This window comes from Manacus vitellinus, unplaced genomic scaffold (genome assembly GCF_001715985.3).
Source record: "Manacus vitellinus isolate BGI_N305 unplaced genomic scaffold, ASM171598v3 scaffold_7_pilon, whole genome shotgun sequence".
Lineage (NCBI taxonomy): Eukaryota > Metazoa > Chordata > Aves > Passeriformes > Pipridae > Manacus > Manacus vitellinus.
The window spans coordinates 6,411,651-6,435,016 of NW_021940813.1; the positions used below are offsets into that span (position 1 = coordinate 6,411,651).

At 38.6% G+C, this 23,366-nt stretch overlaps 1 protein-coding gene across 7 annotated transcripts in view; it reads left to right on the forward strand.

Moving 5' to 3' along the window:
- The first annotated feature begins 730 nt into the window (after positions 1–730).
- The window catches only part of DMD (dystrophin), a 991,087-nt gene continuing 968,451 nt past the window's right edge, over positions 731–23,366 (forward strand). For all 7 annotated transcript variants that reach the window (XM_018084043.3, XM_018084032.3, XM_018084034.3 and 4 more), the window contains exon 1: positions 731–745. The gene's annotated coding sequence lies outside the window, so the exon portion shown is untranslated. The remainder of the gene's footprint in view (positions 746–23,366) is intronic.

Sequence of the window (23,366 nt, forward strand, 5' to 3'; positions counted from 1 at the left end):
AGCACTATTTTTGGGTTTGTTTATTTTTTCCTCTGCTTGGGAGCAATGCTGAAATCCCAGAAGACAGGGACGGTTACTGCTCCTCTCCCAGAAAGGGAGGATCCTCTCTGGGGATGGGCTGGGGGTCATTAGCTGGGAAGGGAGCAAATCTGCTCCATAGGGATCTCAGGAGAACTGCACAAAGGAAGCAGTAGAATTTTCCTTTTCCTTGCCCCCGCTTTGTAGCCTAAATGTTCCTTGGGAAGCCGCAACACATAATTTAAATCCATTGCACATGCCACCCTGGAAGCAGAGCCTTATATGTCGAGTGCATGGGCTGTCCTATTATGGGAAATCAACTTTGTTTTGAGGGAAGCACAGAGCATTGCTTCTGCGCAGGTCCTGGAATTTGAAACATTTAGGGGCCTCCAAAGAGCACTGGCATTAGTTACCATGCCGGCCGGGTGGAAGTGAGGATCCCTGCCTCTCCCTGCTCGGGACGCCGCAGACCCTGCCGGCAGCCAGCCCAGAGCGGCATTCCACCCGGGGGATTCCTGCCCTCTCCTCTGCAGAGCTGCTGGGGCTTGTGCGGGGACACTTCTGGCATTATGCAGGGACAAGCCTAATTCAGCAAAAGCCACTGGAGCAGCAAAGTTGGGATACACTTTGCCAAGAAATATTTTGCTGTTGTTTTCTTTTTCCTCTGTTTTGTGGAGAGATTTCATGTCTGCTCACATGCTTTGGTATGAGGAAGTGGAAGATGATTGTAAGTATGAACAGACTGACATAATTTATCACAATATTCACTTTGACAGAGCAGTGTAGTGCTACACAGCCCACTAACAGCATGCATTTTTAAATGTTTACTTTCCAAGTCTAAAGGAGGATAACACCAGAGGGGGAAAATAAAGAGATTTTATTTTGTCTCTGTTAGGGGGCTAATATCCTGTACATTATATATATATATAAAAGAAGTCCTCCTGAAATAGCACCCAGATCGCCTTTGAATAAAAATAAAACATTTCTTCCTGAAGTTCAACGGTTATTAAAGCATAGGGTTAAAAAAGAAAGAATTGAGAAGACACACCAGTACACTTGAAAAAAAAAAATAGTGTCATTATTCTAATAATTTGGCAACACATCAGAGGAGTAATCAGTTTCTTTGAACTGTAATGGCATACGCAGTTTCATTGCCTAATATTAACTTACAGAGTAAGAGAGTTCTTCTCTGGCTGCTGAGCTGTCTGGTATCAACCAAATGAGGGGCTGTCAGTTTTGTTCCAAGGGAGCAGCAGCTGAGCTCTCCCATGCACTTTCCAGAAAAAAAACAGGCACCTTTTCCAGACTTGCACTTGTTTGTTGGTATAGAACTACTCTTTCTGGGCAATAAGAATTAAAACAGAGGATGACAAGAGTAGGAGACTGAAGAGAGCCAAGAATGAAAGAATGACAGGGAGCTCAAAAATCCATCTACCATTCTCACAGATGATCTTTCTTCCTTCCCCACACAGGCTCTCAGAACAGACTGTGCTGGTGAAAAAAGAAGTGTCAGTGTTGTCTGTACATAATCTGTGATGGTCCCTGACCCCTGATTTATAATCTATTTTGCCTCTTCCACTTTCAGCTTAGTCTTGTGTCTTTATAATAATAGAATGTCTGTTTTTCTCTATCTTCTGATCATAAGAGGCAGAGAAATCTATACACACTCTCATTTACCCCCATAACATATAATGGACTGCATGGTCCCTAACATGCAGTGAAGACAGTCTAAAAATAATGTTACATTTTGTTATGTTTGACAGGAAAGAAGCTTAAACCAGAAAATTTCAAGGTGCAGGTGTGGCCTTTTGCCATACACTTTCCCTTTATGCAAGATGAACTCAAACTGTGTTTTCTTGTGCCATAAATAAGACTTGGATAAGCTAAAAATTTTCTAGACAGGTTTGTCCTCCTAAGAGAGCTCCTGCAGTGATAGCACCCTTTACTTATTGGACACATTCTGGCAGTTCAAGTAAGGTAGAATAATTAGATCACCATTATCACATATTAAATAATTATGAGACAGTTTACTAGACTTCTGAAAATATTGGGAATGCAGTTGGGAAGAAGAAATGTTGTGGGTTTCTCCTGAGGGATTTTATTCCTGGTTAGCAAGAGGAAGATCATGTACTCTAGAGCAACCCACACAGCGCCCAACCATTTTCACAAGTCCTCTTTGGAGAGAAATAAAGAGAATTTGTTTTCTTAATTTTTCTATATACTCCATTTCCAAGCTAATCACAGTGTCAGCCCAGATTTCTAGTCTTCAGCCTTGAGGAAGAGACAGTGCTGCAAGGAAAGCTGGGCAGGTGCTTACTAAGTAAGGAGGAAAGATATTTGCTGCTTAGTTTAAAAGTTGTAATTGCACTCTGAAGATGTAGCGGGTGAAAGAAAGCAAAAAAATAGTTCTGTTGGAGCTTCTATAAAATATGAATGGAAAACCAGAGTTGCATCTAGCAGATGAATAGCATTCATGATAAGAGCCTTTAAATCACTTATATGTTATGTTAACTTGCTATCACTTGTATAGTTACATGTTATGTAACTATGTTTATATCTAAAATGAAATGGTGATGTCCTAGCACTTCTTTGGAATTATTTAGTTGAATTGATTTTCTCACCTGTATCCTCACTCTTTTAAAGAGCATGACATTTTTCTTTATATAATTTTGTATAACATTGTCAAGGATTTTTATAGTTGTATTTCAATAAAAAAGGAAAATCTATATCTGCGCTTTGTGACAAAGTGTGCCCAAAATAATGCTCTCAAATTTATCCACAGCCTTCCTTCGGTATGTGTCACTTCTCCTACTTGTTGTCTGTGCTTCCTTTCCTTCTTTCTCTATTATTGGATGAAAACTTTTTTGCTCTTGGAGGTGACAGTGGTCACTTACACCTTTGCATTATTCTTTAAATACATCCTTTCTCTTCAAGTCCCCTCTTCAACCCTCAATCCACCTCTGTATTCACCTATTCCCTTTTCTGTTCTGTTCTCTTCCATGCCACAGCAGTAAAGACAGGTTCTCCATTCCCTGCTTTGTCTCACTTTTGCTGAGAATGACCTTTGTGAAAACACAAAGGTATTTATTCATTGCCGAAGGCTTTACTTTCTTTCCTGAGCTATTCAGTGTTTACTTCTTCCTAAGTTAGACTGGAAACTCCTTGGGGCAGAGGCTGTCTCTTCCTAGATTTCTGCAGAGTCTTTGACAATGACACCTAAAGAATAAAGTGGCAGGGAAATGAGATATCATAAATTTCATTTTGTTTTAATTATGATGAGATTACTGCAAACTTCATCTCAGAAACCAGTCTCCCTAGGGGATTCAGTATCATATGCTCTATTTCTTCCTTCTAGTAGATATAATCCTCTTTCTGCGTCCTTATTTTGACGTGGAACCAAATTCAGCTTTCAGTCACAGACAGGCATCCTCTTTCTCTGCTTGGATTTGCACAAAGTAGCGACTAAAAATAGAATTAATCATCCAGCATGGAAAAGAAACTAATCCTGCCTGAAAGTTGGTGGCCACAAGGGGTCTCTTACAGGAGGCCATGGGTGTACTGTAGCAGAGGTCCATCCAGGTTCATGTTTTAGCTCGGATCAGAAGTGCGTTTCTCAGGCGAATTCTCAGATGTCACATTCCTTGCTTACGACTGTGCATCAGTCCATGTGCCAGAGGATGTGCCCTGCATCCCCTTGGGAGGAAGCTGAACTCAAAGATACACTCTGGGTTCGGCTGTTGGTCACAAACTCTAAGTAGGTGTGTGTGGAGTCACACTGAAGCTCCTCCAAAATGAGCTCAGTGACACACCCCCCCCCCTTGGGGGGGAGCACTGGGTTGGCAGCCTGCTCCTGTCAGGCTGTATGATTTGCTGATGCTCAAGACAACTCAATGAGATAGGGAAAAGATGGCAACAAATTTCTTTGGATCTTGGATGGGAGGACAGAACTGCTTGGAAAGTTACTTCCTAGCTAGTGCAGGATGGGTGCTTCATCCTGTCTGCTCCATCCCCCCTCATCCCCAGGCTGCCCATGGCTCTTTTCAACATGATTATTGATGAAGGGATGATATTCAAGGAACAGGGCATGTTACAGACATAATTGGTGATCCTGTGAAAATTAACCCTCTTGATTTTTCATTTTTTTTAATTTTTTTTTTAAGGAAACAAGTCAATTATGTTACTAATAGAATATAGTTACTGATCAGATCATGTTATTTCTTACTGAAAAGGTACAATATTTGTAGAAAAAGGTTAACCCTTGACTAATACTGTGAAATTATTCAAAGCACAGAACTGTCCAGAGGGTTAAGTGTTTTCAAATGATCTCCAGGGGAAACAGGATTAGATTCATATATTTTTGTCATGGATTACTGTTAAACAAAATCACATTGAAAGGTATTGTGAACCAAGCAGCCTTGACTTGAAAAAGCTGACTTGTTGATTTTCACAGTACATTTTCAATTAAATGTTACCCCAAAGCTTAATTATCATTTAGGAGGATAACCATTGTACTGTGTTATAGCTAACTGCTGGAAAAAGGCTCCTCGATAAATTTAGCGGAACTTTATAGCATCACATTGCTGTCGAGGAGGATGCACTTGTGATAATACTGTATCACTGTCAGGGGAAGCAGAACAGAATTGGGAATTTTAAATTATTGTGCCTTATCAAAGACTGAGCTTTGTGGAAAGCAGAAATAATGGTTAGTGGAGTGTGGCTTTGCAGAATGTCTTGCCAACTGAGCCACGCAAGGGAACAAGCTCCTTCATCTTCCCAGAAAAGCACATGTGGAGCAAAGGAGTTGCTCTTTGCTGCAGAGACCACTGAAACTTCCCTTCTAGCTTGCTTGCCACATGTGTAACAAGTCAGAACATTCTTAATAGTGTGTTTTGAGGCAGAGATAGACTGCATTTTAAGAAAGTCATAATCTTTCTTGGTCCTTCTTGCAAGACATATTTTAATTTTAGGGTATTATTTAGAGCATGAGACTGATGTTTGGCAGGTTTTCTGGTCCTTTCTGTCTCTCATTCTATATTTTTAAAATAATGGGTATCTATATAATTTTTTCAGTTATATGCAGACTTTTATTCTGAAAGGCAAAATATAGTTTTTAAGTATCACAAGTATATGTAGGAGAAAGAAATGGTATTATGCGAGCAAAAGCCTATGTTCTTGTAATTTTGCATATGTTCATACAAGATAACAGTTGTCATATTTATACTGAATTTCTTTCTTGAAACACTTTTAAAAGATAATAATCTTCAACAGGAACAAAGTAGCATAGTTTAATAGTAAAAAAAGATACAGTTGTAAAAATTTCCTCATAGAAAACATTATAGAAGTATGTTAGACCCAAGGGTGGGATTTTTTTATTTTTTTCTTCCCCTACAGTATTTTTCTATCAAGTAATATAATGTTTTGAGGATTGCTTTGTAAAAAAAAAAAAAAAGCTAAATAATCTTCAGTATGTAGAGATGACCTAAAAGTGAATCCAGAATATCACATTTTGCTTACCTTGCCTTTGCTAATAGATTCTGAAAGGTCCTGGGGGACCTAGTGGTATTATGAGCACCCCAGAATAAGAGAGAGAGTGAGTTTTAGTCAGGCTAATTAAACCTTTTTTGCCTATTTCTTTTAACAACTTAATTCCTCTGGCTGTCAATAAAGTCTGAGAAAACTGTATGTTTCTTGTCCTCCAGAAGTGTCCCAGTAAAAAAACACCAGCATCTGATTTTTTTATATACACTTAGAAAGAAGAGGGGTAAAAATTTAGTAATATGCACTGGACTAGGCACATGGCATTGCTCTGCTGGATGCACAATAACCTGTATTTCTTATAAAGTGTAGAAGTTGTTGTCACTTGTGAAAATCAGCTCCACTGGCTGCAGGAGCATGGCCGTGAGCACGGATGTCCGTGGGGGAGCCTCCCTGTGTTACCCCCCTGGTGTTTGCCATGTTCTAAAATTGGCACCCGCCCGTGTGGCTGAGTGTCTGCACACATGCACACTGGTTTTTACAGGAAATTATCCATGGGTTTTAATGTTGTGTAGCACAGGGAATTGAAGGAATTTAAGGGGTGATTGGAATTTGACATCTCTGCCTTTTTTTTCTGAAAGATACTTTGATTAAAGTGTTGGAAGGCCCAGATAATGGAGGCGTTGCTGCTATTTCAGATACACAGGGTATGAGATTTGAAGGCAAGCCAAATCACAGTGAAACAGAATAATGATGTCCTTGGTTTATTTTTCACTTGGTACTTTCAGGTTTTGATTGGATTCCGAATGAGGCAACAGTTTTCTCTCTCAGAAAGCAGTGCTAGTCCTTGGAGGCTCGTAGCCTGTTGTCAAAGTGCTTTCTTGTGAAGGTCATGTACTGCAGTGGCAGGAGAGGGGGAGAAAAACCAAGGGGTGGGAGGGGGGAGACGAAAGAAAAGAATGAAAGAAAAAAAGATTTCTTTATTGGTCTTAGCCAGGTACAAGCTTCTCATAAGAAACATTTCTGCAGTGAGACCTCTTACTACTTTGACACAGCCTGTGCTCTGCTGATGGTGTGTATAACAAAAAGGTCCTCCTCTCTCCTAAGCCTCTCCGTGCTCATCACACACAAACACTTCTGTGATTCCCTTCACCTTGTTCTCTCAATGTTTGGTTTTTTTTCCCCAGTATTTTAAAGTTTTTATTTGGAAAAGACTGTTCATGAATTGTTTCTCTCTGAACAAACCTCAGATCTTCTTAGCTGTTGCTGAGCTTGTGCCAGATTAATGCAGGCACTGTATTTTCTAAAAAGTTAATAACATTATATAGGTAGCATTATTGGAGGTGCTAAAGAGCACCTTATGAATTTCCTGGATGGTGGGTTCTGTAGATATAAGGATAGGATCCGTTGACACGTTCTGATGTAAATGGCTGATGCTGAGGATAGGAATAACTCAAAACATTTGTGCTCATTTCTTCAATACGAGGAAAAATGCTGTTAGACATAAAGCCATCCTGTCACATTCCTGTGCTTAGAAGGTATGAGTCCCCAGCCCTTCCTGGCTGTCTAACTCATCCCAAAGCTGATGAACTCATAAGAAAGGAAAACATGAGAAAGTCTCTTTGGGTCTGAGGGAAGCAAGAAGGACAGAGGTGCTCCTTGCTGCAGAGAGATCCAGGTGGGACTACCTCATGATCCTGCCCAACTAAAAAGGGGAACTGCTCATAAAAATGAAAAAGAGGAAACTGAGAAGTTACCAACTTGTGATAGTCTGATGGTGAGCTTGCAGATGTGGTGTGTACAGGCTTATTAATTAAAAAAACCTCAGTTTAGTGGCTTTTTGTGCTGCTTTTAGTGAAGATTGTTAGAAACCCCAAATTATTTTCCACTAGACTTCAGGAATACAACAGTATTTCTTTTATTCATTTGACTTTATTTACTGTGGACCTTTTCCTATCATGTGATTTAGTACATATTTTACATTTACTCCCTGCCCCACCCTTCCGAGCCCAGCAAACGATGCTGAAAATAGAGATCAGTATATTTTTACACCAAATTCTAAGGTCACATTTATAAATGCTTGATTGACTGATGGTTACTCACTCTCCAAAAATGCAGAAGATCCAGATTAAAGTGTTTGCTCTGCTTATACTCTGTTTACAGAGGAGAAAATTTCAGTTGCACTGGATGTTGAATGCAAACCAAAGGTGAAGCCAAGTAACTTTTCACAAAAAGGAATTCTTGTTTTCTCGCCAGCATGAGAACAGTTCCTTTTATAGTAGTCTCTAAAGGACAAGCATGTTGTAAGCTTGATTCTGACCTTTCTGTTTTTCCTAATAATTAAATATATCAGCTCTGAAAGCTCTAAGAAGAGCACGGAGGGAAACTTAAAACTGTGAAATAAATGATGGATTCCAGGAGCAATTATCTAACACTAGAATGTATGACATTTATTGTAAACAAAAAGCTTTATAGATATAAGAAATTATCATAAATCTAGGGGTTTTTTTTCCATAACTGTTTAAAGTTCCATGATACCCTGTATCCGTGCATACAGAATGGCTCAGTGATAGTAGTGTAGCTTTGAAAGATGTTGCTTGAATCAAGATGCTTTTTGGAAAGCAGATAAGTAGACCTGTACTTAGTTATATCAAATTCCTCTATTAAAAGTGAAATGGTATTTCTGTCTTGATTACCTGATTGATGTAAAGTTTTAGAGAACATAAGTTGGGGCACATTTTTGCCTTGGGAAAGGAATCTATTGGATTATGATGTCCATCTCTATTTCCTGTTCAAAACAAGGCATGTCTTTACAGAATCAATTCAGAATTACTGCTGGTTTTAGCACAGGCGTTAACTTAATAATGTTTTTCAACTGTTACAGCTGGAAACCAAAATTGGAAACATTTTATATTTTGAAAGAAACTGAATGACAGTGAACATTCACCCTTTAATCTTTAATCTGGTAAGGACAAGCCTATTTTTCTTAGGGAATAGCAGCTGAATTGTGAAGCCCAGACTCTTTCTACCAATACTGTTGTCAGCTCTCTTGTTTTCTGTTTAGTCCTTTTGCCATTTTACCATTTCTCTGAGTCATGCACATCCATTGCTGTACTGCTTATACTACTTTAAATAAGTCCTTTCCTTCCCCAAGAAGGCTTGCTAATTTTTGCATGTTATCTTAAGCTGATTTAACAGTTGTTTCCCAATTCTTCCCAGCTGCTGCTACTGCTGAATTGATTCATTTTACTCTTGAGATATTGCAGGCAAAAGTTTACTTGACCAATAATCCTCCCCTTCACTGAAGGAAGGATGTGATTTGAACAAGAACTTGTTCAAAATGTGGACAGAGTTTTTTACCTAAATCTGCCTACTCTAGACACCAAATGTATTTGCTTCTTATCTGGTAAATTTTTATCTAGAAAGTGAAAAATGTCTTAGCCCTAAATAGTAACAAAGGAATTCATTTTTTCCTGGTGTAATAAGTCAGTCTATGGAGGCTTTTTTTGATGGGGCTATGAGTTCCTAAGAGGTGTTCTGTGTGTCTTGGAGTGCTTCCAGAAACTGTTGCTCAGCCTATAAACAGATGAAATTTCACAGACTCACAGACCAGCTGAGGCTGGAAGATGCCTCTGGAGATCATCAACTCTAACTCTCTGCTCAGAGCAGGGTCAGTAAGAGCAGGTTGCTCAGGGTAATGTCAACTTGGGTTTTAAATATCTCCAAGGATGGAGACTCCACAGCGTGTTCTGGCAACTGACCATCCTCACAGTAATCTATTTTTCTTCTTAAGTCTCTATGGAATTTCCTCTACTTCAGTTTATGCCCATTGTCGCTCATCCTGCCAGTGTGCACCAAAGAGTTGGACTCTGTGTTCCCTACTCCCTCCCATCAAATATTTATAGCTATTGATAAAATCTCCCTGAGTCTTCTCAGTTCCAGGCTGAGCAGACCCAGCTTGCTCAACCTCTGCTCACCTGAAAGGTGGTCCAATCACTCAATCCTGTCTTTGTGGCCTCTTGATGGACTCACTCCAGTATGTCCGTGTCTCTCTCATACTGGGGCACTGGACTCAGTTTTCCAGCTTTGTCTGACGAAGGTTCAGCAGAGAGGAAGGACCATCCTGCTGGCAACAGCCTGCCTAATGCATCCCAGGATAACAGCCTTCTCTGCTGCAAGGGCATATTGATGACTCATGCCCAGCTTGGTGTCCACCAGATCCATTTTTGGAAAACTGTTTTCTAGCTGTTAGGTCCCCAGGTTATACTGGTTCATGTGGTGGTTCTTCCCTCTGCTCAGGGCTTTGTACTTCCCCTTCCTGAACTTCACAAGACTCCTGTCAGATCTCCAGTTGGACTTTGTAGAGCTCCAGCCTTTGAGCCCAGCAGTTCAGTTCATTTCCAATAAACCCCACTAGCCACTTGCTTAGTCTATGCAGGGTTTTTTTTTAATGGGAATGTTGTGGGAGACAGTGTTGAAAGCCTTTGTAAAGTCAGGATAAACAGCATCAACTGCTCTCCCTCCTGCATCACTGAGCCATTCACCTCTTCATGAGAGGCTGTCAGGCACCATTTTCCTTTGTAAACCCCTGCTATCTACTCCCAGTCACCGTCTTGCCTTTCATACATTAGGAAATAGTTTCAAGGGTGATTTACAGTTTTCTAAGAGGATTTGCTGCATCACTTTCCTAGGTTATCCAGTTATTCCTTGCTCCTCTTGAAAATGAGCATCATTTGCTTTCTTCTCATTCCTCCAGAATCTCCCACAATCACAAAGGCCTTTCTCTAGTAATCAATAGTCATCTTGCAGTGACTTCGACCAGCTCTCTCAGTGCTTTTGTTTGCTGGCAGCCTTTCTGACTAGTACAGAAGGTGACTGTAAAGAGAGATTTGGGGTGTCTCATGTCTCTGTCGATGCCAGTTTTTGGCAGGTCTCGCACACAAATACCAAAACTGTCCATATTCGCTGTGTTGCCCATATTATAAACCACCCGCAAATCAATTTAGAGCTAGTATTTCAGGACATATTTGTTTGAACTCTAGCTCATCTGAACATCCTTTTACTGTAAAGCCCATCTAATTAAATTAATATGTAGTGTAGAATGTCCATTATTTGTTTAAAGTCTACACAAGTTCAAAACCCATTAAACATAAAAGACTAAACCTGCAGTAGTATCAGCACATTTTTTGAAAGTTGTTTAAAAATTAGAAGTTAGCAAAGTGTCTAAGGTGATAGTGTAAATTATTTGACCCATATTCTGTGAAAACATGGTTGTTATTTTGAAGACTTGTTGCAAATTTATTCTGATTGCAAAAATTAATAAAATTTAATTAGTTTTAAGCATGTTGAGATTTTAGTTTGGATGTCTTAATTTAAAATCAAAGAAATAAAAGTAAGCCTTTTAAAAAGTAAGCCCTTCCAAATGAATACTGTTATTGAGTATACAGTCAGTGTGTCTCTCTCATGGAAGAACTGTACTGAATTTTGCCACTTTAATCATTTAGATGTAGATAAATTCTGTATGTTCCATCTTTCTTTTTATCTGTCTTATGTTTTGGTAATTTTTGTTATCATCTTTGGTTATTATAGTAATTTTAGTATGCTTTGTGATTATTTTCTAGTAACCACAAACAGTCTGTGTTTGTAATAAGAAATTTAATTATTTTGCCAGATCGTATTTGTTTATGCCACCTAAGTTATACGCCCTATTTTTAATTGTATTTTCACTTGTTAAAGTGCAGCAAAGAAAGAATTAACTGCTTTTTAAACTGCTAAATAGCATATCCTGTGATTATGTGAATTTGTTGCTCAATTAAATGCTGAAGTTTAGCACAAGATGTTTGAAGTGAGATATTTGAAATATTGACTTAGAAGTCATTTGGTTCCATTCTAATGGAAAGGGCTCCCAGTTGGGAACCTATTGGAAACCTGAGGAGTCTTTTTGGAAACTTATAAGATGTACTTTTTGTAACAGCTTTTCATTAAGACAGAGAGGATTTTTGAGCCAGAAAGAAAATGCATGGAGTGTGTGTCACAGCTTCCAGGATTCCTTATGTTAATCTCACTTCTTTGATAGTAATATCCTATTTCAGTTTTACAGCATACAAATTTGCATCGTCTATATTTTGTTTTATTATAAAGCTCTCTATTCTAATTTACATCCACTGGAGCCTATTTCTTGGTCTACAGCTGTACTCGTAGCTGTGGCCAGTCATGGGATGTTACTTTTAGAAATCCACTATTTCTTTCTCACACAGAAACAGCACAAGCCTCTGCAATTGCCCGAGTCCTTTTCTTAATAAATACTAGGAATTATTTTTTTATCTATGGTGATTCAGTTCTTTATTTTCTACACAGTAAAAATCCCTGAACTTTTTTTTCATTTTTAAGGTTGTTGGGGTTTTTTGTTGTTTTGTTGTTGTCGTTGTTGGTTGGTTGGCTGGTTTTTGTTGATTTTTTTTGGTGAGGATCTGTTCCTGGGGAGTTGTACTCGAGTTTGGAATATGCTAAAAGTTTTCAATGTACTCCCTATACCATATAATTTACAGCATGCAGAAATATTAATAAATGTGTCAACAGTTTGCTTTGTAGATATGTAACACAATCAATGGTCCTACAAGCATTAATTGGACATTAATTTCCTATAGGTTGTGCAAAATTCTGGGGCCAAGATGGGATTATGAATTTGTAATCACTGTAAACAAAGGCCTGGTTATTTTTTGGTCAATGAATTTGAATACAGAAATTAAGCTGGAAGCAGAGAGCAAGAACATATTATTTTCTGTATGGAGGGAAGTTGCTATGGTGTGGCCAGGGCTGAACTCATAGCTGGAAATGATCAAAGATGTTGCTAGAAAGGGAAGAGTCCTTAGAGGTGTGTTTAAGAAGCTTCAAGCACCTCATGTGATGGTAGTGACAGTTATTAGCTACTACAGCTGTTGTCAAAAGATCTAGTTATTCTGAAGCATATCACACACGATCTGAGTGGAATGAATGTATAAATCGTTATAATTATTATTGATACAGTATAACAGCTGAAAGTACTATTTGTGGGAAATCATATGCACACTTCAATTAAGCTATAATATAAATGCAATTTAAAATGTAACTGCAGATTAAGTGTAACACTCAAGCCTGACTTCATGCAGAGAAACCTTCTTATGGAGCCCTAAATGTTAACAATATCATCATTTTTAACAGACAAAAATGTCAGTGCTGTAAGCCAGTCAGAATTGCACCGGTAAATCAGTGAATCTCTTTTTTCTGTAACTAATGCAGTTAGTATCCCAGGTCTCATTATGCACAGAACCTTTCTGCCACAAGATTTCTTTATCGAAGCCGACAGGACAGGAGCTGGTTGGCAATGCAATTCAAACACTGGCAAGGCAACTACATGCACTTAGACCTCCAGTTTGTATGATCATTTATTCATGCATTCAGATCTTCTCATTTTTACAATAAAAGAAACATATCTATGTACTTGCAGAACTATTACAAGAATTTATTCTGATGATACAAATTTCGTGGTTACTAGTGCCTACTTGAAGAGGAGGGGATGTTGGAGGCAGCAGGAACTGATGTAAAACCAGAAATGCGAAGGCTGCACTGGGATGTGGGGCAAAGGGAGGGAAGAAGTCAGCCAGAACACAGCTGGAGAGGATTCAAGGAAAGATCTGGGACACATGGCAGCCATAGACCTCTCCCATCATAACGCATGCCTGGAAAGAGCTTGCCTGAGAATGTAAGGTGAAGAAAACTCTAAAGAAATCTGAGTAGTAGTAGCAGATATAGGAATTCATTTTAACCCTCTTAACTTCTAATCTGCATCTTTGTGTCACTGTGCCTTCTCACATTGGTTGGCAAGTAGGTTTGCTAGACCTTGCTGCTGGAGTTACAGCTTTCACGAAGGGAGTGTGATAGCAAGGATGAGCAAACACAGTTTTCTCACTCAGAGCCCTTTCCAGTACTCCTCTCCTTCCCTTCATGACAGGTCTGGTGTATGTCACTTCAGCATGTCTCTCTATAATCTAAATCATCTTGTTCTGTGTGTACAATAAATCACATGCTTGGTTGATGCGACATGGCATAAATTACAGGTTATGCATAAATTGTGATGGGTCCAATCAATTACAGTCTAAGTTAATTTAGACCTCACATTGGGACATCTGTATTACACATCTTTAGCCTCATTTATGGGTAGGCAGGACTTGTTATGGGCTTGTTTGTTCTCACTAAAGCTCAGACACCAACACCAGTATTCTTCCTGGTGCTGCCTTCAGGTCTCTGTGCCAGAGGTGGCTGTGTGGGATAGGACATGTCCACCTCGTGCACCAGAGGCTGGAAGCTGCTGCTCAGATTAGAGCTGAGGCCACAGCCTGACAGGCTCACATACTTTTGAAACAGAGATGTATTCACTGGAGGCTTGAGGGAGGGAAGAGGAATGCTGCATTTTTGTGGGGCCGGACTGCTGGAGGTCCTCCAGGACTTCTCCTGTTATCCATTGTTTTGGCAGCACCGATCGTGTCAAACTGCTCCATCAGCTGAATGGCACTGGCCCTCTTTGGTTAATTTATTTGTCATGGTTGTCTCTTTGCCCTCGTCCTCCCACTTCACCAGAAAAAATAGATTCAGTTTTTATGTAGTTAGAGTAAAAGATGTTTTGGAGCCTGTTACGGCTTGGAACAAAAAGGTGGGCAAGTTGGACTGGGCCCGGTTGCCTTAGCCCACATGTGAGGGGACCAGTGGTAAATGTCCTACTCAATCTTTTTCTTCATGCTCTTTCTTTATTGTAAGGAACTTGAAGCTTCTGAAGTAGTAACATGGTTTGCTGTGGCTGCTGATATTGAATCCCTCTTTTCCATTTTTCAGACAGCCTCCTCATTACTGCTAAGAACCATCCTCACAATTACAATGCCAGTCTTGATCCCAAATCACCAGCAAGATACACTAATCCCTTCACCCTGTCTGAAAGGATTTTATTCCCTTACTGCTTTAGAAAACTAACACCGTAACTGGAGAAAAAAAATTCCTCTCTGGACCCTTAGTCATAAGGCAACAAGCAGGACTTACTCTGGATTTCATTTCCATGGTATAGATATATTGCCTCTTGATCTATGAAAATGGCTGTTGTCACCTATAGTACTTTACCATTTATCTCCAAAGAACATAAGTCTCATTGTGTGGTGTAAATTCTTTGAGCCAAGAAAAATAACCTAAGTGCTCCCTGTGACAGGGTGGGAAAGTCTGATGGCTCCTCAATATTAGGTTTGCAGACCTTCCAGTGTCTTCAACTGTGAGGCAATTCTGGTTTACAGTAAATCTCTTCTCCCAGAGTGATCCCTTAAATGACTGTATATATTTAATCCCCTTTTGATCCTTGACAAAAACTCCTATCTCTTTTCCTTAGGGATCTTCAATTTCTTTTGTTGTGTTTTCAGTCTTTCTTTTTTTTCTATTTACTTGGATATTTAGGAAACAGTTAATAGAGAAAAATAGAAATTTCTCCTGGGTACCTAATGCACATTCTCAACCAGGAGAAAAAAGTCTTTCAGTGATATTTGGAAAAAAATGCTTGTATTTTCCAGTGTTTTGAAAACATTGTGTGGTGTATATTACTAAAGAAAGTGGGAAATTCAGTACTGCTTTCATATTTAATGTATAACACCTTCAGTGTTAAAATACTATGAAATATTTATAAACTTACAAGCCTTTTCCCTCAACCATTTTCCGTTAAACTTCACTGAGTGCAGCTTCTCTGATTTATTCATGTGCCTAAGTTGAGAGCAACAATGCTGTGTTCAAAGATTTCTTTTGATAACTTTGACTTAAATCATACTGTGAAGGGTGTCTGTGACGATTCTCTCTCCTTCTCGTCTTGGAGCTTGCAGAGTGGTGATCTCTCTGTCTGTTCTAAATTGTTATTATTTGCCTCCCATTAGGTTCTTGCAACTCTGCACTAAAGTTCCTTCAGACTCTTGGGAGCCCTCAAGTCTACTGGGGCCAAGTTGTGGGAATTCGCTAGTTTACCCTTAATAATTTTACCATTCAGCACCTCTGCTGGAGCACGAGGCTTACAGGCCTTTCCAGCCCACTTCAGGATTTCCCGTGCCTTGAAGAACTATTCATATTCAGGGCTTTAGAGATGGCTTCTGGAGGCATCTTTAGCCAACAAAGAAAATCTTTTTTTTGCTTTCTCCTTGTTCTGTGCAATTTGACAGTAAGATATCTGCGGTATATCATTCCTTTTGCCCTCTTTCTCTATGTTTCTATTACATACTTTAATAATAGAGAGCATTCTGGATCTAAGATAGAAGCCCTTCCACCTTCTTTGTAGCTATTCTACAAATGGCTCAAAAGGTATTTGCACAATTAACAATCTTCCTGATTTAGAACACTGAACTTGCAGGAGATTTGCACAGGGGTTGTGTGTAGCTCAATCAGCATCTGATTCAATTATGGACTTGCTAATTGTAGGTTCTCCCTTTTCCTGGTAATGCAGACAGGCTCCATTCGAAATCTGGGGACTGGTTTCAAGAACTGTGTCACAAATGTATTATCCTCATTATTGCATAGCAGGCTACATAACTCAGTTTCTGTGGCTAAAACTTGGTTGTTTCCCTGACCAATTTCTGAGGTTCTTTCAGGTATCTCTAGAGAACTTAGGTAATTCCATAGAAGTTTAGGAATATAATATACTGTGAACATGCATATAGTTTGTTTAAGAGAGAAGTTATGTGAATATAGGATGCTCTTATCCTTTTACTTACAGCTAGATCCATAGCTAATTAGAAATTGAGAAAGGCCTAAAATCCTGTTGCTACAAAAATGTAGGGAACTCTACTTAGTGCAAAACTGTATTCTACCTAGTGATGAAAATTAAAACTACTGTACTGTTTAGCCATGAAAAGGCTAAGAAGGGATCTAATTGCTCTCTTCAGCTACCTGATAGGTAGTTATGGAGAAAATTGTCAGACTCTTTGCACGGCTGTAGAGGGAAAGGGTGAAACAGTTCTCTAGAATGAAAATTTTGACAAGATACTAGGAATATGTTTTTTTTTTTTAACCATGGGTATCACGAGTTAAGCACCAGAGGAACTGTAGAATCTCCTCCTATGGAGGGGTTCAAAACTCAATTGGACAGAGCCCTGAGCTTCTCGATCTAGCTCTGTAGTGGGACCTGCTTTGAGCACAGTGTTGGATTAGATGGCCTCCCTCACAACCCATATTATTCGGTAATTCTATGTTTGCTTTACAAAGAATGTTCTAGTCATATTCAATTTAGAATAGAGATATAGCTGCACAGATTTGCTACAAAAATACCAGCCCACTGAAAACTGTAACTTACCAGTTGAATCAAAAATCTATTATTTGAAAGTATTATTTATTTTACTATTCTGTTTCCAACAACGTGTGAGTTTTTTTCCTCGACCCCTCCCTTGGTACTAATATGCCCATTCTATTTTTTGTTTATTTTAGTGAGTCACCATCCTAGCTGGGTATTCTCTCAGTGTAAAGGTTTCAGACTGTAGTCCCCTGTAATCATTAGAACTGCTTCTTGATGATACATGGAAATAACAATAATTTCTGAACGCAACAGTGCAATCAAGAATGAGCCTTGACATGTTTAGATTCATGTTATTTAAAGGTACATAAGGCAGTAGGCTCTTTATTTTTGTTGTTGCACAGTAATTGTGCTCCAAGCTCTGCATAGCTGTTTGTGTCTATCTGTGGGCATTGCACAGGCCTTCTCAAAATAGTTTCCACTGCACAGAAGTAAAACAGATTTGACCTGGATTAACTGGAGCATAGACTTCTAATGAGCCAGATGGATCAACATTCCTGTTCAGCAGAAATGATAGTTACAGTGTTTGCCATAATAACCCAGCAGTTGCCTTGGTTTTCTCCTCAAAAAATAAACTATTTTAAACTTGGTCTCGAGTGGTTAAGCAGTGACTGCTGTGAGGCATTTCCTTCGAAAAAACCTTATTTTACGTCATTATGAATTTCCCAGGGAGGATCTAAAGCTGATATGGTGAATGAGGTTTGTCCTTGTGACTCTGACTGGGGACAATATCTGCCAGCTAGCCCTGAGCTGGGTAGAGCTCATCATAACACTGATTTAAGTAGAAAGTATGGAGCATTTTGTTTCATTCACATCCCTTGCACAGGAAGCGGGCAAAGGTCAGAGAAACTCCTCTTGGGTGTGTCAGGCAATAATTCATAGAATTCAACATTGAAGATCCCAAGAGTTCACTGTTCAAGTGTAGAAAAGCTTTCTTTGTGGGTATATCTGATTTCCAGGCTCCTCTGTCTGGGCAGAAAGGGAGTGTACCAGTCTCTGGCCAGCCAGCACAGTGAAACAGTATCTGGATGATGTGCCTTAGACAAAATGTCCACGTGTTGAGCGCAGCTTAAATAGATGACATTCTCAGTGCAGCTCCTTTAACGCCACCCCTCCCACCATCTCATTCAACTCCAGAGAGCTTTCCCATGGACTGACAGTGATTTCACAAAACACATAAAGATTGGGACCTAGCTACTGCATAATTGCCAGTCGCCCTAACCCGGCTCTGCTGTGAGCTTGCACTTGTGCCAGCTTCTGCCTTGCAAAAGGAATAGGAAAGTACTTATGAAATAGGCTTGTGTTCATTTTGAATAGGTACAGATACATACAAAAGCAAGGAAATATGCTGGAAAAACTGGAAAGACTGTGTGTGTTGGGGAGGGAGAATTATATGCCAAAGGGATTGAGTTCTCCTACTTAAATACTAAAAGGGAACAAACCTTCTGTTCAGCATAGAATTTCCTGTAAATTCACTGACGAACTGTGAACGATACATCGATTCATAAAGACCATGTAACTTAATAGCTGTTCTTCCAAATTTTCATTTGACCTTTCAGCTATAAAAGGCAATTCCTTAGAGTTTTCAAAGGTACAGTTCATTGCTCTTTGGTTTAGTGTTACAGAGCAAGTATAGTAAGTAACAGACCTTATTACAGTAACTTTTTTCTCTTTGCAAAACCATTATACACCTCTTTGACCTTTAAAACAAAAAGTGCAAATACGGTTCAGCAAATGTTTCCAGCATTAATTTCTGTTTTTCAGAATTACAAATATGTGGGTCTTAATCCATATGGTCTGTATAAAGCCTGTTTTATTCCTTTTTGCTTTACTCTTTCTTTGATAGTTTTTCTCAGTTCCCTTTCATCCAACATCCTCCATTGTTCTTAGTGCTTTTTTCAGTTTTTCCTCTATTTGTGACCAAAGAGACCAGAAGATATTTTTTTTTTGGTACAGTATGGGATTATTTATCCAAAAAAAACCCCAAACAACAAAACCCCCCACCAAAATACCTGTAAATCACAAGATGACACTTGTGTAAAATTGATAAGATATTTTCAGTTTTCTACTGTCCTGGGCAACCTATTATCCATTCATCTCACTTACAGGCTTCAGACTTAAAACTTGAAAGTTTTTTTGTTGTCTTTTTCCACTGTTTAAGCCTGTTTGTTTAGAAAGGAACTTATTACTATGCAGCACATGTATATGAAATACAAAACATTACCAAATTAATGATGGCAGCAGGAAGAATCACAGAATTTTTCATTGTTAGGGAAATGAAATATTTTACTCTTAAAGGTTGTGACCTCAGTAAAAGCACTACTTAGCTGTTTTCCTTTTTTTAGCTTTAGGAAAAAAAATCCTTTTTGAAGATCCTCAAATGTCTTATCCTAAAACCATAGGAACCACAAACACCGCGTATTAGAATACTCTCACCCACACATTTTTTTTCTGGTTGTAGGTGAACTTACTTGTGAGAATATATAAATCATTTTTAAAGGTGAAAGAGGGGCATACATTGCTGTCATTATCTATTATTTGTGAAGTTTCCTTTTTTTCTGTAGCTAAGAAGAGTATAAATTTTGTAAGGAAGTGAGATGACACATGAACTCAACATGTCATGAGTTGTTTTTTAGTGTTTAGTTCAACTAATTTCTTGAATATTTTTGGACAAGAACAGTTAGAATTGCAGTCACACCAGTAGTGCTTTGTCACTTAACTCTTGCTCTGACACAAAGACTTTTGAACTCCATAAAATATCCTGTGCTGATGTGCGTGAATAAAACTCATTTGACTTCATCTGAGGATCTGGCCCAGGCTTTGATCTCTTTTTAGAACTTGTCCAACTTTTCCCTTTATGGCCAACAACGTAGTACCAGATTTCTACTAGCTGAATACATGCACTATATATATATATATATATATATAAAGTAGCTAATGGCCTTTAAATAGTTACCAGTGGGCAATTTTTAACTTGTTATAATAGTTTGAAACTATTTGGATGCCCTGTCCTCTCTGCAGTATGCAGCACATTAACATTCCAGAGCCCACAAGGACATTTACTATGAATTGTGACAGTGTTTTCCTCTGTGGCAGCTTGCAAGACTTTCACGTAGTAACTGAGCCCTTGTCTGAATGACTCCACAGCACGGTGGCAGTCAGGAGTGCTGGCAAAGCATTGTTGTGGGCAACATACCACCAGAAAGCATATTTCAGATAATGCCCCCCTCCAAAAAGAAAAAAAAAAACAAACAAACAACAAAACAAAAGCAAGCACTCTGGCATCTACAGAGTCCCCATTGTCAGCTGGTGAAATACATTATAAATGGCAATAGCTGCCTTAAATTTCAACACGTACATGGTCTACATATAAATACAAAATAAAGGTTACAGACTAACATTTGGAGGGATGGGGGGAAAGGCCTATTTCCTGGCATAATAGTGTTGAAAACAGCATCACACAGAGTGGAAATTTTGTTCTACAAATAAAAAGTGGTCAAACTATCACAGGAATAGTGGGTTTGTTAAGTGGGACTCTGAAAGAACACAGTATAGCAAATTAGTGTGGTGTTATATAGGCTCTGTATGTACACACTTGCTGAGCCTGTGGAATGGCAGAGCAGTGAGTATGTTGCTTCTTTGCAGTTTTAAGGATGTCTTCATTTTCTGCACACATTGCCTGTATTAAAGCATAAATGGAGCCAGGTTACGGAATGCAGTACAAAAGGAGATTTTGAATAAGGAAGAAAGAAAGAAATAGCTATTCCCCTCAAAATGTCCAATAACTAACCAAAACCTTCCAGAGAGACAAAGATGTTCTAAGAATTGCTTGAATTTATGGAGGAAAAATATCAATAGGAAGCCAGAAATGTGGAGTTTAATATTAAAACAAACAAAAACCCAAACAACCAACTAACTGCTAGTTTATTATTTTGTTAGTATGCTTTTAAGAAGATTCACCAAAGAGCAGAAGGGTTCATTTTGTAAAAGATTAATTTTGTTTCATTTGTTGAATTGTACATTTTCAATATGGATTTCAAATACTCCCCAGCTCTGTGGAGTTGGCCTTCATCAGCCAAGTGACGGAGGATGATAGACAAATTTTGCTAGAAGTGACGAGTAAGATGTAAGATGTAAGAGTAACAGCAGAAACTGTAATAGAAATAAATAGTTCATGTATCAGCTTCTCTAACAGAAGTAAGAGTTAAAGGCTTTAGTATTGATGTTTCTGGTTGACAAAGTCTTTGGGTACTTAGGAACCTGTATGACATTGCCTGGATTGATCAGGGAGATGACCTTTTTGATGGGAGATTTTGCAGGTATCAGGGCTAAATTACTCCTCTTTCATTATGTCTAATATTTCTTTTTGTCTGGTTTTCGTACCACAGAAGTGTTTTTGACAGGAACTGTGAAGCTCACTAAATGTGACAGAATTGAGAAGATTTCAATATGTCCCTTTAGACTTGTGGTCAGACACTTGGTGATGACTGAAGACCATGAAATCTCCTTTACCTTGTCAGGGGCAATTGTTGCCTGGGAGAGGGTGCTGGCTCTGTGACAAAGTGCCATCGTGGACCTCATGTACTGTGCACCACTGCAGCCACTGTATTTTATTGTTGATATTTGTGATGGTTTATAGAAAACATGAATTGGCTGTAAACTATAGCAGGGCTTTTAAAAAATAATCTCTAAATCAGAAAGTGGTTTACTGTGTTTTCTCCTGTATGGTGACTGTGCAGTTTGCAGGTGAAGCCAGTCTTAGTACTGCTTCTTAGTACTACTTCTTAGTACAGGTCTTGTTCAGTGCAACTTCTGTGAGCTCCTCTGCTGAGAATGGTGCATGTCACTCTTCTGACCCTAGGAGACACAGATCAGCAATAGCCTAGTAGCTGAAACTGCAGCAGTAACAGGACTGTGGACAGGAGAGTGTCCTGCTCACAGACATGATCTGAACAAATGTAGAAGTATTTGAGAGTTAGTTTGAGCTTCAACATGTGGTTACAATGGTACTTCTCCAGAGAGGTCAAGTTTAAATTGAAGCTGGTGGCCAAGTCTGATGAATTGTACCAAAGTGTTATTGCTGTTTTGTGATGTGTAAAAATAGACACAAGGATCAAAGAGTCTGGTACCCTGTAGATGAAAGATTAGTCCACTAACAGGGTAATTTAGTTCAAATAATCACAGTGTGGCCCCTTTGTATTGCTTTCATATTAGAGTGGCTTCTTCCTTAAAAGATTTCTGTGCAACACTGAAAGAGAACAAAGTCTAGTAATTCTTCTGTATCCCTGTCTTGTCAAAAAGGGTCAATAGAGAAGTGACCTTTTAAAAGTGCAGAATTGAAGACCTGTATTTTGTATGATTTTTTTTGTCGTTGGTTGTTGTTAATTAAGCAGCCCTGTCCTGTAGAAGACACAGTAAAGCAAATGGCTATGGAGAGCATTGCAGCACAGCATGAAATTCCATCAAAATAATGTTTTGATATACACTTCTAGGAATATATTGATGTGGGTTTTTCAGTACTAAAGGTAAATTGTTCCTCTTCAGACAATTAGTTAATAGGCATGTTATGATGAACTTGTGTGTTTGACCTTCTCAGAGGTTTATTAAGAGAGTAGAGAACCTCAGTTTTGTGGAAAGGTTTGTAATATATATTTTAATAGAAAGTATGCAAAACTGCTATCAGGGGAAGCTTGGTTGTTGGTATTTAGATCAGGTCAATTTTTTCATATTTTACATGTGAACACTAGTGTCCAAAGCCCACCTGACTCCAAATCCTGGCTGTGATGCTGGCTGATCATGGAGTTAGGGAGGAATGGCTGACCAACCTGAACTCGTAGACTTCTCTGAAGTTTACTTTTCCAGTCTCGAAAAATTTAAGGAATCCCTCCTTTGGGGTTTTGTTTATTTGCTTTTTTTTTCGTGGAATAAACCTGCAAACATCATTGAACCCTCCTATCAAATTGCTTACAGTAGAGCTCAAGCTGTAAATGCAATTCTGCTTTGGTATTATCTCATATGTCTGGTTTAATATACTCAAAAGTGATGAAAAATCTATAAGACCATGTAATATTTATATCATATATAAAATTGGCTTGAGCAATGACATTGCATCAGTGGCAACATGACATTGAAACCTAATAGTTTGGTCTATATTGCTATAATTTAAGCTTTAGTTTTTTTAAAGTTGAGATCAATATCTTAATGATTAACTGATTTTTTGTAAAAAATCCTTAAAGTTTTTCACAAAGCAGTGATTAGTTTGTTAGTAATGCTGCCACATAAGTTTCAACACTCATGTATTAACACAACTATTTTCCATAGTGTATAAAAAGTAAGCTATGCTATTTCCTCTGAAAATTCATTATGAACCCAATATTTAAACTTGACTAAGAAAAAATAATTTTAAAAATCAAGCTGATTGATGTGACCTTGAAAATCTGATATACCTCCAAAGACAGCAACAGGTCATAGTAAAGTCTTGATCTTCGTTGCTCTCATCTTTTTTTTTCATATTCGCAAAATTAACTTTGAC